Source organism: Panthera tigris, chromosome B1, assembly GCF_018350195.1.
Source record: "Panthera tigris isolate Pti1 chromosome B1, P.tigris_Pti1_mat1.1, whole genome shotgun sequence".
Classification (NCBI taxonomy): domain Eukaryota; kingdom Metazoa; phylum Chordata; class Mammalia; order Carnivora; family Felidae; genus Panthera; species Panthera tigris.
In genome coordinates, this window is record NC_056663.1 from 170,791,509 (window position 1) to 170,810,390 (window position 18,882).

Here is an 18,882-nt window from a genome sequence, read left to right on the forward strand (position 1 = left end):
ATGAGATTCCACACAGAAAGCCATAAAAGTAGAAAAAAAAAAAAAAAGGAAGAAAAAGAAAAAAGACCAAACTCATTTGCCACCACTGGAGGTAACTACTACACTTGGAAATGGTTATATTAAAGGAACAAACTAAGCATTTATTTTTCAAAAAGAACATTTTTTTCAAGGTAACAAATAGCCCTAACTGATAAGGGAAAAGTCTTCATAGAAGAGGACAATGCAACAGCAATGTACAAGGAACAATATAATTTTAATATTTATAATGAATAACTGAACAGGAATCAATAATCATCAATGAAGGCTAAAATCATTAGGTGAAAGGTTGATAGTGATTTACCTGGTGTCAAAGTAGCAGGTACAGATGATTTACTAGATGCAAAAAAGAAAAGATAACTTTACAATAAAATGATCTGGTTGTCACCACCTTAGCCTGGTGATCAAACACAGAATCAAAATGATAGGACAACTAAATGTTATGTGCCTCTTAATATGAAACAATAGGAGTACAAAGCATTACAAAATATTCTTCCAAAAATCTTTAACCTGAATCTGAAACACGTTTAGATTTAACACCCAGTTTATACAAAATACAGGGTATAAAGAGGTTATACTACACCATGAGTAAATAAATGATCAGCAATACAAAAAACATAGACATTCTCAACAGACCTACCAAGTCTGTATCACGGGGTAAGAGAGGGAGGGTGGTGTAGACAGGTAAGAAAGGCAGTGCTACAATAAAAAAGACTCAAAGAGATAACTAAATGCAATGGGTAGCTCTTAATGTGAATTTGGTATTTAAAAAAAAAAAAAATGTTTGGGGAACTGAAGAAATATATGGTATGAGTATGTTAGGGAATTATTGTTATCTTGCTAGAAATAATGGTTTTATAGTTATAGTGGAGAATATCCTTTTTCTGGAAGATATATGCTAAAGATAATGTCTTCTCATAATTTAAAAGAGCAAATTTCAAGCTAAATCCTTAAATGAAATTTAGGTAAGTCCAAAATATACACATATGTAACATAAATGTATAATACTCAAAAAATATTATTATATCTGTTTATCTATCCATATGTACTCTGAGAAGAAAAATCCAATCATGCTATAAGGAAAGGAAGAAAATGAAAGAAGAAATTCTAATGGATAAAACTTAAGAAAAGGAGGGGCTCCTGGCTGGCTCAGTCAGTGGATCATGACTCTTGATCTCAGGGTCATGAATTCAAGCCCCCTATTGAGAGTGGAGCCTACTCTAACAAAAAATCATCATCATCATCATATATATAAATGTATGTATATGTATACACACACACATGTATATATATATATACACACATACATACACATACAGTAAAACCTTGGATTGCAAGTAACTTGCTCTGCTAGTGTTCTGCAAGATGAGCAAACACTTCTAATAAATTTTAACTTGATAAACGAGTGATGTCTTGCAATACGATGTCTTGCAGTGTGAGTAACACATGATGCTGATGGTTTCTCTCTCTTCTTCTCTCTCTTTCTCTCTCTCTCTCTCTGCAGGATTGTGGGCGATCCCAAGCTCAGATGCTCGGTCTCAGGCCATGGTGTTTGGCAGAAATCAATGATTTTTCAGAACATTGCAAGGTGCCTACAATAGGCACTAGTGTATCTTTTGTCACTTCAAAGCACCTATGGACAGTCCTTTGCTTTTCCATGCTGAGAGTAAGCTTAGAAATGCTTTGCTTCATTCTAGGTCAGGGTACCTGCAGATACAGACCCTTTTCTCTGCTGCCTTATTGCCAGTTACATTAAATACAATATATGACAAGAGTTTATTAATACTGTAGTCAACAATTGTGTGAGCATATACAATGGCCCCCATGCAGAAAAAGGTTGAAAAGAAAGGCAGTAAGAAAGAGATGATTATGGTGGAAGCTAAGAAGGAAATCATCAAGAAGAACGAACAAGGTGTCCAAGCAGCCAAAATGGCAAGATTTGTAAGAAGTCTGCATCAGCATCTCATCTATAGAAGAGAAAAAGATGAAATCTCACTTCAAATGAGATTAGGGAGATGAGTAAATGTGAGAAATGGTACAAAATTTTGTAGGAAAGCACCATCAGAAAAGGATGTAGAAGTGCAAGCAACGAATGTGTTTAATGACAATGCAATGTCACATTTCCACAAAATCCTCAAAGGAGACAAAAACCAAGTGTCACTGGATAGGTTCCTTGTTAAAGTTGCACAAAAAGAGAAAGATTACACTGGGCCAATAGATTGCAGTGATTCCATTAGTGATAGTGAAAGTCGTCCTACACAATAACCTTCCTCACTCTTGTCTCCCTCATACCAGCCACAAAGGTTTTTAAAGGTAAGTGCTTTTACCTTAGGTTGTTTCTTTTTCTTTATATATTTTCTTTATTATTTTGTACTATGTTACAGTATTGTAATCATTTTTATATGAACATTTTGGGGTTGTGGAATGAATTATCTGACTTCTCATTATTTCTTATGGGGAAATCCACTTTGATATACAAGTGCTTTGGATTACAAGCATGTTTCTGGAACTAATTATGCTCATGAACCAAAGTTTTACTGTATATATGTATTTTTTTCAGTGAAGAAAAGGACTCCAAATAGCCAAACAACCTTGAGAAATTAAAACAAATCTAGAGGCTTCACACTTCCTGATTTCAAAACATATTAACAAAGCTACAGTAATCAAAACAGTATGGTACCAGCATAAAGAGACCTAAGAACAGGGGCACCTGGGTGGCTCAGTAGGTTGAGCATCAGACTTCAGCTCAAGTCATGATCTCATGGCTTGTGGGTTCAAGCCCTGTGTCGGGCTCTGTACTGACAGCTCAGAGCCTGGAGCCTGTTTCAGATTCTGTGTGTCCCTCTCCTGCTCGCACTCTCTCTCTCTCTCTCTCAACATATTAAAAAAAAGAGAGAGAGAGAGAGAGAGAGAGAGAGAGAAACCTAAGAACAGTTGGAACAGAATATAGAGCCCAGAAATAAATCTTCACATACATGGTCAAGTTATCTTTGACAAGGATGCCAAGGCTACACAAGAGGGGATAGTCTTTTCAACAAATGGTACTTGGAAAACTGGATATCCACAAGCAAAAGAATGAACTTGGACCCTTACCTGACACCATATACAAAAATTAATTCAAAAGGAGTTGAAGACCTAAACATGAAACCATAAAACTCTTAGGAAAAAACACAGGAGAAAACTTCATGACCTTAGACTGGCAATGACTTCTTGGATATGGCACCAAAAGCACAGGAGACAAAAGCAAAAATACACAAATGGGACTACATCAAACTTAAAAACTTCTGCACAGCAAAGGAAACAATCCAGAGTGAAAAGGCAAATCTACAAAACAGGAGAAAGTATTTGCAAACCATGTATCTGATAAGGTATTAATATCCAAAATGTACAAGTAATTCCTACAAGTCAGTAACAAACAAAAAAAATCTCAAATTTTAAAATGGGGAAAGGACTTGAATAGATATTTCTCCACTGATGATTGATATACAAATGGCCTACAAGCACAGGCGAAGATGTTCAACATCACTAATCATCAAGGAAATGTTAATCAAAACCATGAGATATCACCTCACACCTGACAGGATGACGACCTTAAAAAAAAGGCGGGGGGGGGGGGGGGGGAGACAAGATAAGCTTTCCAAAACAAGATTAAAGTTTTAAATAGTGATAAAAAAAAGATTTAATAGTAATTCCTGAAACAATTAAGGTGGTATCACCTTAGAATTATGAATTTATGCTTAGAATTTATCCTAAATTCTGATTACAAAGTTAATTTTAGAAATATTAGATGGGCACCTGGCTGGCTCAGTCAGATCGCTCACTCTTCATCTCGAGGTCATGATTTTGAGCCCCACATTGGGCACAGAGATTATTTAATAAAATAAACTTAAAAAAATATTAGAAAAAACTGATTATCACATCCGTAGAACAATGAAATTTCTTAATTTGGAAATATGAAGCAATGACAAAGGAAAAGAACAACGGATTCATGGATGAACATTTTAAACCTCAGACAAATAAAAGTAACCAGAAACAGCAAGAAAAAGATTTTTAAGAAAAAACACTATAAAGAAGATGTGGTATATATATACAATGGAGTATTACTCAGCAATCAAAAAGAATGAAATCTTGCCACTTGTAACTACGTGGATGGAACTAGAGGGTATTATGCTAAGCAAAATTAGTCAGTTGGAGAAAGACAAATATCGTATGACTTCACTCATATGAGACCTTTAAGAAACAGAACAGATGAACATAAGGGAAGGGAAACAAAAATAATATAAAAACAGGGAGGGGGACAAAACAGAAGAGACTCATAAATATGGACAGAAAACAGAGGGTTACTGGAAGGATTGTGGGAGGGGGGATGAGCTAAATGGGTAAGGGGCATTAAGGAATCTACTCCTGAAATCACTGTTGCACTATATGCTAACTAATTTGGATGTAAATTAAAAAAAAGAAAAAAAAACACTAAAAACCATATATTTGGACCATTCTCAAAATTTTAAGAGAAATAGACCTATTAGGTAATCAAAGGACATGAACAATCCATGTTTAGAAAAAGTGTCCACCATCAGTCTAATGAGGTTTAGTGAAACTGGTACACCCAGAACCAGTGCTCAGCCAAGTGCAACATATGGGTTCTTCCAGCCAGTAATTCCACTGATGGTCATAAAAACCTAGCTGGCCTAGCCACTTTCTTCCCCCACGGAAATTAATGAAATGTTGGTGGTGTTTGTTTGTTTTTTTTAAATTCTTGAAGTTATGTGAATTTGGATAGCACAAATTCATTAACCTGAATCCAGATGTACTAATGAAATAATTTCTGGAAGACAAGGCTTAGATTCTTCCAACAGCCTGCCCAATCTAGACATATTTTAAAACTATAGTACAGTGGGTAGGAGGGTAGTTAAAACCAAAATTCAGAGTAATGTTATCATCTGTCTATATTTTAAAAGCAAAGTGAACTACTCACTATAATGTAAAGGGAAAAAATGTTTATGTGACAAACCAATATATCTTATTTCAACAATTTTAAGACATATTTTTACATTTCTGCAGTAACGATACATCCTAAAATCAATGATACATCACCGCTACCTGGAGCTGTTTTTTGTTTTAATTTCATAGAGGTACATAAAACATCCCATCTTATAACTGATGGGATGAATGATAGATATTTGGAAATGTCATGATTTACTTGATATCAAAGGTTTTGTTTCAGAGGGCCACAAAAAGAATATGTTAAGAGTAAAGTTTCAGGTCACAAAGATTCAGGTTTGCCTGAATCCCGGCTCTACCAAATACCAATTGGGTAATGTTGGACAACATTCTTCACATTTCTCATGTTTTCTGTTTACTCATTTGTGAAACAGTATGAATAACAGTGCAAATCTCATACAACTGTGAGAATTAAACATAGTAGCATACGTAAAGTGCTTAAAACAGTGCCGGGCATATACATATACACTCTTAGATATGTGGTAGCCATTTTTATTACTATGAGGATGAAGGTGATAAGGCTGATAATGACTTTCGGCTAATTCAATGGTAGGCATGGTAAATATTTTTTTAAATGCTCACTCTCTTGGGGCACCTGGGTGGCTCAGTCGGTTGAGCGTCCGACTGCAGCTCAGGTCATGATCTCATGGTTTGGTTCATGAGTTCGACCCCCGAGGCGGTCTCTGTGCTGGCAGCTGAGAGCCTGGAGCCTGTTTCGGATTCTATGTCTCCCTCTCTGTCTCTGCCCCTTCCCCACTCGTGCTCTGTCTCTCAAAAATAAACAAACATTAAAATGTTCAATCTCTTCTTTAATTCTTAATAAAACTGCTTCTAAAGGCATTTAATAGAGATCTGTTAAGATTCAATATTTGGCCTGCCTTATTCTTCACAAGACTTACACCATGAGTCTGCATATAAAAAGCTGAAGGGAAGGAAGGCAAAGATGACAGCCGTTTTCTAAAATTCACATTGACTAATACATGGTTACTGCTTTGCATATTAAAAGACATGCAAAACCATGGATAATCGTGAAGACAGAAAAGATTTTTTTTATCAGTAATTATTTTTTTCAATATATGAAATTTATTGTCAAATTGGTTTCCATACAACACCCAGTGCTCATCCCAAAAGGTGCCCTCCTCAATACCCCTAACCCACCCTCCTCTCCCTCCCAGCCCCCATCAACCCTATTTGTTCTCAGTTTTTAAGAGTCTCTTATGGAAAAGGAGATTTTAAAAGAAGGAAAATCCTCAGATACTGTTAAAAAATAGGCACCTACGCTGATATTTATTTACTCTCTACTGTGTACACGATACTATGCCTCCTTCAATAAAGAAAAAATACTCTTGTAATAACTTAAGCGTACTTTTTGTATGCAGTCCAATACGTGGTCCTCTTTACTCTTCCCTTCAAAGTTATTAAAGTCAACAGGTACACAAACTGACATTCCTCAGTACTGTATGCTGGGTTTCTGCACTGGGATTTTGAACTGTTTTTTTTTTTTTTTTAATTGTTCATTAGTCTTTTTCATGAACTAAACTGTAGCCTCCTTGTACAAAAGCAGCCATTTCTTTCCTATTCTTCCCACCATTTCCAGCACCGCAGCCCCCCCCCCCCATCCAGGCACAGTCGCTTAAATTAATAAAGGCTCTATCTAGCTTAGGAACTAAAAAATTGTTGATTTAATTTCTGACCTTTAAAAATGAGCAATGTTAGAAAACTGAACCACGCGATTATCAAAACACAAAACGCATGACGTTTACATTTCTTAAAGCGTGCAAGGGTTCTTTCATTGAAAACTGAATGATGGTTAAAACAAGTTACAAAACAGCTGGGTGTTTGAGAGAAAAACCATAGAAATAATAAAAACGGAACAAAAGACTGATATTAGAATGAAAAGACATTTTTTTTTTAAGTGAGAAAAAAGAGGCAGCTGCAAATCATTGTTTTCGGTGAGAGACCAGGTTGATCTCCAGGATTTTCTTCCCTGCGCTCAACCAATCCCCACCTTTTCTGAGTTAACCAGTCTCCAGGCAAGCAGCGCTTCTTGATTGGCTTAAAGATATCGAGTAGAAAAACCAGCCAATCCTGCCTTCAAGTCGGAACTGTGCTATGGAGACATTACAACCACTGCATGGCGAGAATGTGTACAAACCTGTCCCTGCCACAAATATCAGATCCTAGTTCTAAAGACTGTTGCCGAAAGGAAGATTCTTTAAAGCCAACACCAAGCGTGATCTAGCATCTGGCATCTACACTTTATTACTCTAGCTCTCGGGGACGGGGGAGCCGGGGGGGGGGGGGGGGGGGGGGGGTAAGGACTGTTTTAACCAAAAGAGCCTACGGTATAAACTGTCCCGGTCAGATGACTCCCTTTATCAAAGACAGATTTCCAAATGGGTATCTCGGAGAGGGTCCGGTTGACAGCAGGGTTTAAGAAGGGTCCCAGTGAGGATCAAAGTTGCGGTGGGGGAGGGGGGTGCGGACGAGGGTCAAAGGGGCACAAATACCAGGGACTGGGGATGTCTCTGCACAGTATCCAAAATCGGAACGCGTGGAGCGAGAGGCTGTCTTTGAATATGAAGAAGTGAGTAAATAAACGGCTTTGCTAAGACTACGTGCTCTAGAGGGTGGCCCAAAGTTCCAAGAACGCTCCGCCTGGGAAATGCCGAAGGCGCTCGAAGGGGCAAGAGGTCAAGTCCCGGCGGGAACCGACGAAGCCTGGGGGGGTCGAGAGGGGTGTGTCTGGGGCCTGGAGGCCCGCCCGAGAGTGAGAGGCCGAGGAAGGGGCCGCGGCCCCCGCCTTCGCCCGGCCTCGGGCGGCGTGCCAGAGCCCGCCTCTCGCCGACGCCTCACTTCCCCTCCGTCCAGGCGGCCAGGCCCGCGGGCCGGGCTGGAAGTGGCCCGGGCTGGCCCACCACGTCCGGGGATTTAGGTTTCGGTGGCAACGCCGCCCGCCGCTGCCTCAGGCCCTCCGCTTCGGCTCGGGGTCCCAGGGTCCCTTCCCTCCCGGACCCGCCACCCCGCCTACCACCCGCCGCTTTTACCTGCTCCGGGAGCGGGTGGAGGGCGTCGAGGCCGGGGCCGCGTCGTCGAGTGAGCGACGCGGCGCCGCGGGTCCGCAGCCCTTTCCCGCCGCCGCCACTGCGCTCTCCGGCGCGGCGCAGGGCTGGCGAGCAGCGGCGACCGCGGGGGGGAGACGCGCCGCAAGCGCCGGGCGGGGAGACACTGCCGCTCTCTGTCCGGCCGGGGAAGAGCAGCCTCGCAGCAGCCAGCCGCGAGAGGGCGGGTGGGCGGCCGAATGGGGAGGAGGGGTCTCGGGGAGTAGGGAATGGCTGCCACGTCGCTCAGGTGGCTCGCCGCCCTCCGCCTCCCCCACCCTCTCCAGCTCCCCGGCGCGACCTCTGGTTCGTCCCCGAGCTCCGCCATGGCGCGTCGGCCCGCCCCGCGGGGCCGGCTCCGGGGACCCGGCCCGCGGGCGCTCCCGCCTCTCACACTCCTAGAGTGAGTCCCGGCCTGGCCGGTTCTGCCGCATCGGACCCGTCTCTCCACCGCCATCCCCACTACCAAAAAGCTCGCCCGAAATCCTGTTTCCCCCCCTTCCCTGGTCGTAGTGGTCACATGGAGAAGCAAGCCCTTTTCAGTGTGGCGGGTTTTCGGGGAAGGCGGGAGCTGTTTTGAGCCCGTGAACGTATCAATAAGGGGCCCCTTTGCCGAAGTAAAAGGGCGCGGTAAACCACAGCAGTCTCTCGCCCTCTTCACTCTCCCAACCTAAAAGGCAAAACAGAAACACAAGGTCGTACTCGCTGGTCGAGGCGGGGGAGGAAACGAGAGCCGGGGCGGGCCAGTCAAGGCGCGGGTCCCAGCGGCAAGTTGGGAGGGACCGCGCGGCGAGCCAGACCGCCTCGGCGTTCCCTAACTGGGCTGTTGACTCGGGGCGTGTAGGGCGACGGGCGCGTGAACGCCACCCATGCGCGCGCGGCGCTGCCCGCGAAGGTTTCAGGGCCCACCGGCCCCCTCGCAGCCGGGAGACAAAGAGGTCGACGGCGGCCTCCGCCCGGACGGAGACTGCCGGCCCCCAACCTGCTCTGCCCGACGTCTGTCTGAACGCGCTGGCGGAAGCACCAAAACGTGGGCTTGTTTGCGATGCAGGACTGCAGGCCCTGACCTTTGCCCTCCAGTTAGAGCTTCAGTTTTCAGGTGCCGAGAAAAAGCAAAAGGCTTTCTTTCCTTTTTCGATCACTGCTCGTCTCCTACGCCTGCTCCATTTTCCCCCGTAAACTCTGCTTTCTTTGGTTTGTTTCTTCTGTGTTCTGACGTGTAATGTTCAATGTTTTAAGGTACACGATTTTTTTTACCCTTGCTTTCTGGTGGTGGTTTTGCTTATCCATGTGTTTTCCCTCTGTTCGACTCCCTTTGCAGTTACTTTTTATTCCGCCTTCATTATTTTTCATAGGGAAACAAAATAGCCTCGTGACAAAGTATTCCTTTGCATCGAAGAGACTGTCAATGTTGTAGTAATTGCTTTAAACTGAGTGGAAATTTGGGAACAGTTCAAGTGGATTTTTATCTTCATCTGAGTCTAAATACTCACACTCAATGGGAACATTCTAATGGGTTTTTTTTAGACTCAAATATTTGAGCAGAGACCTCGGATGGTAAATTTTCTAATGAAGCCAACTACACACAAAAATACAAAGGAAAAAAAAGGATTTTTCCTTTTGTATGTTTTTTTGTATTAGAGATCCTTGAGTCCCAGTGTTAAGAAAATTACAACAAAAATCTTTATTAATGCTTTTATTAAATTTCAAAACAGCAAACATTTTAATCAAGTACATAGAATCTCAAGCTATAAACAGCTGTTGCTGAGAACCTAACATTAACTCTGCCTCTGAACAGCCATTAAAAAAGACTAATAACAGTGATATATGCCACTTTAGAAATGAAAGAACCCTAGTAATTATCAACTTCAAACAAATCTAGCAAATTAATATCAATTTTGTTCGTATGATATATGTCACCACGATAATAAAAGCAGACATTTAAATTTTTGATTTTCCTTTGAACATTGTTAAAGATTCATCGCATCTTGTCTGAACAATAAGAAAGTGTTCTTAACATTGGAAAATATTTTTCAAGCCAAGACATCGGCCAGCCTGAATTTTTTAGAAACAAATGCTTACTACTCCAGTAAAAGGAAAGCATTGATATTACAAAGTTCTGAAAATCAGACTCAAAGAACAGAACAATCTTTACTCAACACTCACAAAGCCAGCCTTCCTTTGTGAGTAGTTATAAAATTTTTCTCCTTCCTTATTGGTTTAAATTCTAAACCAATAGGAAAAGAACAACACATCTTTCAAAGGATGAGACATCAGCATTGGATAAAACTTTGGATAAATAGATTGTTTATCATGCTCATTCTCATTCAAGATCATATACCTTTCAATTTCAAAGAAGAAATTTAAGAATCTTTGAATGATAAGTATCTTGATATACCTTAAATACCAAAGTGCTATTCCTGATCACATTCTGCTCTCTGTAATCTTCCAATTGGTACATTAAAATTAATTATGTTAAAATATTTAATTCTCTGAACTGTCAGATGAACCTGAAGAATGATAAAATGCCTACAACCTAACACTTTAAATAAGATGAACCCTGTTGTTTCTTCATATGAAAGACTGGCCTTTAAGGAAATGATAAAGTTTCTGTTTTAGAAAATGTCTTAAGTTTTTATACATAGAATGACCAATGCATCATAAATAAATCTTTTATATTTGTCTAAAGCCATGTTTGGCCTGCTTAATGGCTAAATTCTAAACCTGCTTGTTTGTTTATATTTATGTTTAGAACGTAAGTATGATTTCCTCCCAATCAAAAATAATCTCTGCCTTCACATTCCTATACTTTGATTTTGACTCAGAGCATTCCACTTAATTATAATTACTTACATATTTATAATTTCCCATAGTAGTTCATCAGTTCCTTGAAGATAAGTTCCATAACCCATTCAATCTTTATTCCTCACTGCCAAATGCAGAGCCTTGTACAAAATAAATACTCTATGGATATTCGCTGAGTGAAAGAATGAGTGAGCATTACTCTGTAACACAGTATATGGCAAATCAAAGAAAATCTGTCTCGGGATTTTTTTCTTCCTCTACATAATAGCTAATAAATACTTGTTTTCATTCCCAATTAAACTTAGAATAGCATTGTTGCAAGAACTTTAGTAAAAGAAAGTAGGACCAACATATGCTGGAACTCCTGTGCTTTTCAATTCTGAATCTGGTAGAAACTGGATAGTGGGTAATATTGCTATTATCGAAAGTAAATAAGTATCAATGAGCTTATCTTTATAAAGGATTGCTTTACCGTACTCAACAAGAACTGCAAACCCTGTGACTTTGGGAAAATTGCTTTAAGCCCTCTAAAACCCAGTTCTCTCATCTCTCAAATGCATTCATTATACCTACTTTTTGATTAATAAAAGCATGTAAAAGTAAAAGCCCAATAGATGGTAGTTATTATTACTTACAGATGTTAGTGGACTCAGTCAGGAAGAAGAATAATTTTTTTGCAGTTATTTATCTGTAAGAGGCAGGTATAAAGTGCTGTTTAAAAAAAAATGTTTAATGAGGAAATAAATACCCTGAGGGAATGAATAGAATACTAAGAACATCTACCAAGAGGAGATAACATTGGAGAATTGAACTTTGCTAAGAGACTAGATCTTAAGTTTTCTAGATACATATGCACCCACAAGATAACCATGTAAGGTAGCAGATGTGTTAATCATTTCACAATATATATTATCTTGTACACATAAGTATATATAATTGTATCTATTATACCTCAGGAAGGGGGGAGGGGCAGAACGAAGAGGAGAAAAAAGTCAACCTACTGGAAAACCAAACAATACAAAAAATAAGCAAGCAAACAACAAAAACAAGCAAACTAAAACAAGAAAAAATAAGGAGAATGGATGGCATTCCAGGCTGAGTGAAAACTTCACGAAAAACCAAATCTATGTTTCAGAAAGTTCACAGCTCCCCACTATTTCTATTGGCTTTTCTCAAACTGTAAGAAACTATGTAAATGAAGGGTAAATAAATTATACATTTCTTTTAAACTAGAAGGCTTCTCATTGTACTCTGCTTTTCCTTTGAATAAATTCTCATGAGTTTTTAATATGACAATATGCATTATAAAGGAGAGGAATAGTATTACGTAGTTCCAAACTTACTTGACCAAAAATCTTTATCCACGGAGAGTATCTCAGGACCCAGGATTTTATATCACATTTGTGAAGAAACACTCATTTATGTTTGAAGATAAAATCCCAACTCCTTAGCCCATGCTTCCAAATCCTGTCATTAACCCTACAGAAATGGACTTCAAATAGACTGAAAGCCTAGAAACACTGAGGAATGCTCTTGAAAATTTTATCTTCATTTTACCCAATTTCTCCATAAATGGGTAGGCAGGCATGAGGCAGTCTCCAAACTTGACAGAGAAGGGTGGAGATGGGATTGGCAAAGAGAGCATTAAAAACAAAAGCAAATAAACAAACAAACAAAAAAAAAAAACAAAAGCCCTAAGAGAACTAGAACTGCAGAATAGCAAGGATAACTTTCTCATGCCTGGGATAATCCTGAGGATATGATAGCAACCACAATTCTGTGCCTATGTGGAGGATTTTTACAGGAAGCCACACTTCAGAAGCATATTATGGTAGCTCCAGCTCTATATAACCGTTAAAATTTCATATTGTTTACCAATAAGAAAACATAACATCCAGTAACCATTCCTGTTGACATCTTCCTGTCAAATACTCTCTCATCTATAACAATCATACACTTCCCAATATAACCTACTATCAAGGATGTTGAGCACTGGCCAACAATCATTTATTTTCATTTATATTTGTCTTTACAAACCCAGTTCAAATTCCTTTTCTCCTGTAAAGTTATCCAGTTACCCCAAACTTAATGAACTGCTTCTTCTTCTATGCCCACAGCAATTCATATATAGTCTCTTACCCTGTTGCAGTGGTGACTATTTATTGTTGTGTATCTTCACTAAGCTGTGAGCTCTCTTCCCCTAGGCAAAGAAATGTATCCCCAGTAACTAGAAAATGTTCTTTAGCCATTGAAATGTAGTAGGCCCTTTGTAGGGTACCTTCCTTGCTCACAATTTCCCCTTTAATTTTACTTACCCCAATTCCATAGAGTGTACTCCAGAATTTAAAAAAAAAATGACTCCACCTCCCCAGCCACAGTGAATTAACCAAGAGTAAGTGTCTTTATCCAATTAGCCCTTCCTGGGAAATTTTAGAATTAGAACAAAGATGAAAAGCATCATTAGTGAAATCAAAAGACAGATGGTAAGCAAAAAATGCAATTCATATCAGAGACAAATGACTGATTTCTCTAATATACAAATACCTAGAAATAAGAAAAAGACCAATAATCCAATAGAAAAAAATAGACAAAGCATACAAAAGATTACTCACAGAAAAAGGAAAATTACTCTTATGTGTATGTGTGTTCCAGCTTTTATTGCAGCATTATTTGTAACAGCAAAAAATTGGGGAAAATCTAGATGTTTATCGATAGGGAACTGGTGAAATATGTGATATCAAAATGTGGAATCATGGCATTCTCTCAAGGCTGATACAGTACAGTTTCCAGAATAAATTGCTCATTAAAAATGTATATATGCTATACTGCCATTACTGAAAAAAAAAAAATGGAGAAGGAGAATACCTAGGTAGGTAGGTAGGTAGGTAGATGTATTTTATCACATATACATAAAATAGCTTTGGTAGGAGATGGAACAAAGCGGTATCACTGGTTGCCTTGGAGAAATGGAAATAGGTAACTAGAGGGAAAAGCCTGGAGAGAATTTTCACTGTACATTTTTGAACCAAAAGAATCTATTTACTATTTTTTTTAAATATCATTTAAGTAAGAATAAAATATTCAGGATTCTAGAGAGATTCAGTTTCTCTGTTCAACTAAGCCTGTATGAGGTTAACTCAAGAGTTGGGGGCAGCTATATTCTGCAAGAAGCCTGGGAAGCAAAGGAATCCATCCTAGAAAGAATGAAGCAGACAAAGCGAAGACACATTGAGAGTTGGGAAGAAAATACTATCTGGCTCTCAGTGATTTGGTTGTAGTCTTTCCCCAGGCTAGCTGCATCCCTCTCCTTGGTTTCTTTAAAACACTCCTATTGTTGTAAGAAACCTCCCCTCTTTCAGGCTAACTTAAGGTGTTTTCTAATAGTGGTGTCCAAGAGTTTATTTTAGTAGGTTTTTGTAAATGCTTGTTAAAATGAAATGTGAAGTGCTTCTAATGAAATCCATTTCAGTTCTCAAAATGTGATTTGTACTATTTAAAAATTTTAAAAACAAAATTAAAAAAACTCACTTTTTTCAAGTTGAGAGAGGGCAAGGTCAACAGGCATTCTAAAATATTCACCCTAAGCAAAAGTAGTATTTGCTGATGGAAAATATAAACTGGGCGTAGGGCCAAGTAGCACCTTCCACCTAACACACCTTCCTTTCAGATCCTGCCCAAGACCCAAGACTTCTCCGTTAATGTTTGGTGAGGGCATGCCTGAAAGATGAATTCTTGAATTGTGCTAATTAGGATGGAGCTTGAGGATTGGAGGACCCATTTGTCGGTTTGGTTTAAGCTGATTTGTATTTTGATAGGAAAAGCATTAGGGAGCAGAGCAAAAAAAGCACCAATCCCAGTGCAAAAAGCCCCTGGGTGGTTATTATTTGAGCATATTCAAATATTAATTTTCAAGACCTAGAACTAGTTAACACTTTGAGGCTAAAACTTTCTGAAGGCAGTGTCTTATTTCTTTTTCCATGTTTTCAAATCCATAGATAGTACTACTTATTTTATATCATCCTTCCCAGTATTGAAAAGATAGAAAGTACTTGGGAAATTCCTAGACGGTCCAGAAAGGTATTTGTTTTTTGTTTGTTTGTTTGTTTTTTGGTTTTTTAATGTTTGTTTATTTTTGAGAGAGAGAGAGAGAGGGAGACACAGAATCTGAAGCAGGCTCCAGGCTCTGAACTGTCAGCGCAGAGCCTGATGTGGGGCTCAAACTCACAGACCGTGAGATCATGACCTGAGCTGAAGTCGGACACTTAATGGACTGAGTCACTCAGGCACCCCCAGAAAGGTATTTGTAAAGCAGCTCTTAAAACAGCCTACAAATGAAGTTAAATATATTTTGTATGAGCCTGGTATTGTAATGCACATTCCAAGAATTATAGCATAAAAGCTGCATTTGCATTTATACACCTTTTATATAAAGTAAGTTTAAACAGGATGATGAAATTAGTCTGCTGTGAAATAAGTCAGAATAACTGCATTTAAGCACTAAGGGGTAGAAGAGCACAATTTATTTCTATCATTGAAATCCTGTTGAGGAGCTATTCTTTTTTTAACCAATATTTCTTGAGAATTTAGGGATATTGCATAACTAAAAGACACAATGCCTGACCTTAAGGAGACTGTGGCAATTTTCCTGAGATAAGACATATGCATACAAAGCATCATCATTGTCATCTTTACTAAGAGGAGTAGGATGGTGAAATGGAAAATAATACTGGCTTTTAAACAGGTATAGTGTTCACATTTTTAGTTCTGCCATGTCATTAATCTATGAGCTCTGTGAAGGCAATTAATTGCTCCTACCCTCAATTTTCTCAATTATAAAGCAAGGATAAGGATGCTAACTTGAGAGAACCATGTAAGAATTACATAGGACAATGTAGATGAAACTAAGGAAATGCATACATATCAGGTGCTTGATAAATATTAGTTTACTCTCTAACTGAACTGAAAGGATTATATGTGTTTTCAAACTCATTTTTATTCGTTTGTAAATAATGCATTAGTTCTATCATTGGTGAATTTTTAAATTGAAGTTAGCTAAAAATTTCAATCATTTTGAGAATCAAAACTGTAACTGCTTTAAAATTAAAACTCCAAGAAATACACAGGTTTTTGTTGTTGTTTTTTTTAACGTTTATTTATTTTTGAGAGACAGAGAGACAGATTGCGAGTGGGGGAGGGGCAGAGAGAGGGAGAAACAGAATCTGAAGCAGGCTCCAGGCTCTGAGCTGTCACCACAGAGCCCAATGTGGGGCTCAAACCCACGAACCATGAGATCACAACCTAAGTGGAAATTGAATGCCCAACCAACTGGGCTACCTAGGCGCCCCCCAAAATAGACAGGGTTTTAATCAAGTAAACTAGGTAGGGGAAAAAACTAAGAATATAATTATTTTCATAGAAAAATGTTATTTATAATTCCAACTTGCTCTTTGAATATAATAATATCACCTAACATAAGTGCTTTTCCAATATGTAAAAATATTTACAAACCAAATATGCAGGTTTTGCTTTGTGTTCCCTACAGATGTAGGTGTTCCAAATTATGTCCTATATTGGACATTTGTTCATGATAGAGCATAGAAATTTCTCATTGTTTTGGTGGGTTGCTGGGGAAAAAAAAAAGTGTTCCAATAGGTGAAAGTCCTATACTCTGAAAACGTTGATGAAAGAAATTCAAGATGACACAAAGAAATGGAAAGACATTCCATGCTATGGATTGGAAGAGCAAATACTGTTAAAATGTCTATACTACACAAAGCAATCTATACATTTAATGTATTCCCTATCAAAATACCAACAGCATTTTCACAGAACTAGAACAAACAATCCTAAAATGCATATGGAATCACAACAGACCTGGAATGGCCAAAGTAATCTTAAAAAAGAAAAGCAAAGCTGGAGGCATCGCAATTCCAAACTCCAAGTTATATTAGAAAGCTGTAGTAATCAAAACAGTACGGTACTAGCATAAAAATAGACACCTTGATCAATGAAACAGAATAGAAAATCGAGAAATAAACCCACAACTATATGGTCAATTAATCTTTGACAAAGCAGGAAAGAATATCCAATGGGAAAAAGATGCTCTCTTCAACCAAATGGTGTTGGGAAAACCAGACAGCAACATGCAAAAGAATGAAACCAGACCACTTTCTTACACCAGACACAAATATAAATTCAAAATGGATTAAGGGCTTAAATGTGAGACCTGAAACCATAAAAGTCCTAGAAGAGAACACAGGCAATAACTTCTTTGACATCAGCCACAGCAACTTCTTTCAAGATATGTCTTTTGAGGCAAAGGAAACAAAAGCAAAAATAAACTATTGGGACTACATCAAAATAAAAAGCTTCTGCACAGCCAAGGAAACAGTCAACAAAACTAAAAGGCAACCTATGGAATGGGGGAAGATATTTGCAAATGACAGATCTGATAAAAGGCTAGTATCCAAAATATATAGAGAACTTTTAAGATTCAACACCCCAAAAAAATCTAACTAAAAAATTGGCAGAAGACATGAACAGACGTTTCTCCAAAGAAGATATCCAGATGGCCAAAAGACACATAAAAAGATGCTCATAATCACTGATCAACAGGGAAATGTAAATCAAAACTACAATGAGGTATACCTCACACCTGTCAAAATGGCTAAACTCAAAAACACAAGTAACAATAGGTGTTGGTGAGGATGTGGAGAAGGGAGAATCAATCCTCTTACACTGTTGGTGGAAATGCAAACTGGTGCAGCCACCATCGAAAACAGTATAAACATTCCTCAAAAAGTTAAAAATGAAACTACTTTATGATCCAGCAATTACACTACAGAATATGTATCCAAAGAACACAAGAACATTAATTCTAAGGGATACATGCACCCCCTATGTTTATAGCAGCATTATATACCATAGCCAAGATAGGGAAGCACCCCAAGTGTCCATCGATTGGTGAATGGGTAAAGAAGATGTGCCATGTATATATATATATGTATATGTATATGCACACACACACATATACATATATGTATATGTATATGAATATATGTGTATATATACATACACACATTCAGCCGTAAAAAAGAATGAAATCTTACCATTTGCAACAACATGGATGGAGCTAAAGAGTATAATGCTAAACAAAATAAGTCAGTCATAAAAAAATGAATACTACATGATTGCACTCATATGTGGAATTTAATAAGCAATGCGAACAAGCAAAGGGGAAAAACATAAGAGAAAGAGAAAGAAACAGACTCTTAATATTCTTTTTTTTAAGATTTAATTTTTAAATACTCTCTCCATCCAATGTGGGACTCCAGCTTAAAACCCCAAGATCGAGAGTCACATGTTCTACTGAGTGAGCCAACCAGGTACTCTTAATATTCTTCATAGAGAACAATCTGATAGTTACCAGAGAGGAAAAGGGTGGAGGGATGGGTGAAATAGGCTATGGGGATTAAGGTGTTCATTTATCATGATAAGCACAGGGTGATGTAACTAACGGTTGAATTACTATATTGTACACCTGAAACAAATATAACACAGATGTTATATGTATGTTAACTAACTGGAATTAAAATAAAAACTTAAAAACAAAAGCAACAACAAAAACCTGTTCCAAAGCAGAAGTCAATCATGATTTGTAGGATGATGTCAATGCATTTCCTCATTTTTCTTTTGGCTGATTCCAAAATATAGAAGGATTTGATCTGCATGGAACATAAAAGAGGGAAATTAAATAAGAATATTTTTGCAAAGTTGACTGGCATTGATCAGGGTAGCCCTACTCACTACACAAATTTTCCAGTCTTCATTTCAATTCACTAAATATATATTCCTTTGATGTATGTTGGGGTCCTGAGGGAACCTAGTGAATAGCCTCTCTCTTCTCTACCCAAACTGAGAGTAAAGAGCAAAGTAAGTT

The 18,882-nt window shown here is 38.6% G+C and overlaps 1 protein-coding gene across 19 annotated transcripts in view; it reads right to left on the minus strand.

Moving 5' to 3' along the window:
- Positions 1-8,363, minus strand: part of N4BP2 (NEDD4 binding protein 2) — a 153,574-nt gene extending 145,211 nt beyond the window's left edge. For 15 of the 19 annotated variants that reach the window (XM_042984678.1, XM_042984677.1, XM_042984676.1 and 12 more), the window contains exon 1: positions 8,085-8,357. The gene's annotated coding sequence lies outside the window, so the exon portion shown is untranslated. Of the gene's footprint in view, positions 1-8,084 lie in introns of all 19 variants that reach the window. The other 4 variants (XM_042984675.1, XM_042984665.1, XM_042984681.1 and 1 more) reach the window with 3 other exon arrangements.
- Between the last annotated feature and the right edge of the window lie 10,519 nt (positions 8,364-18,882).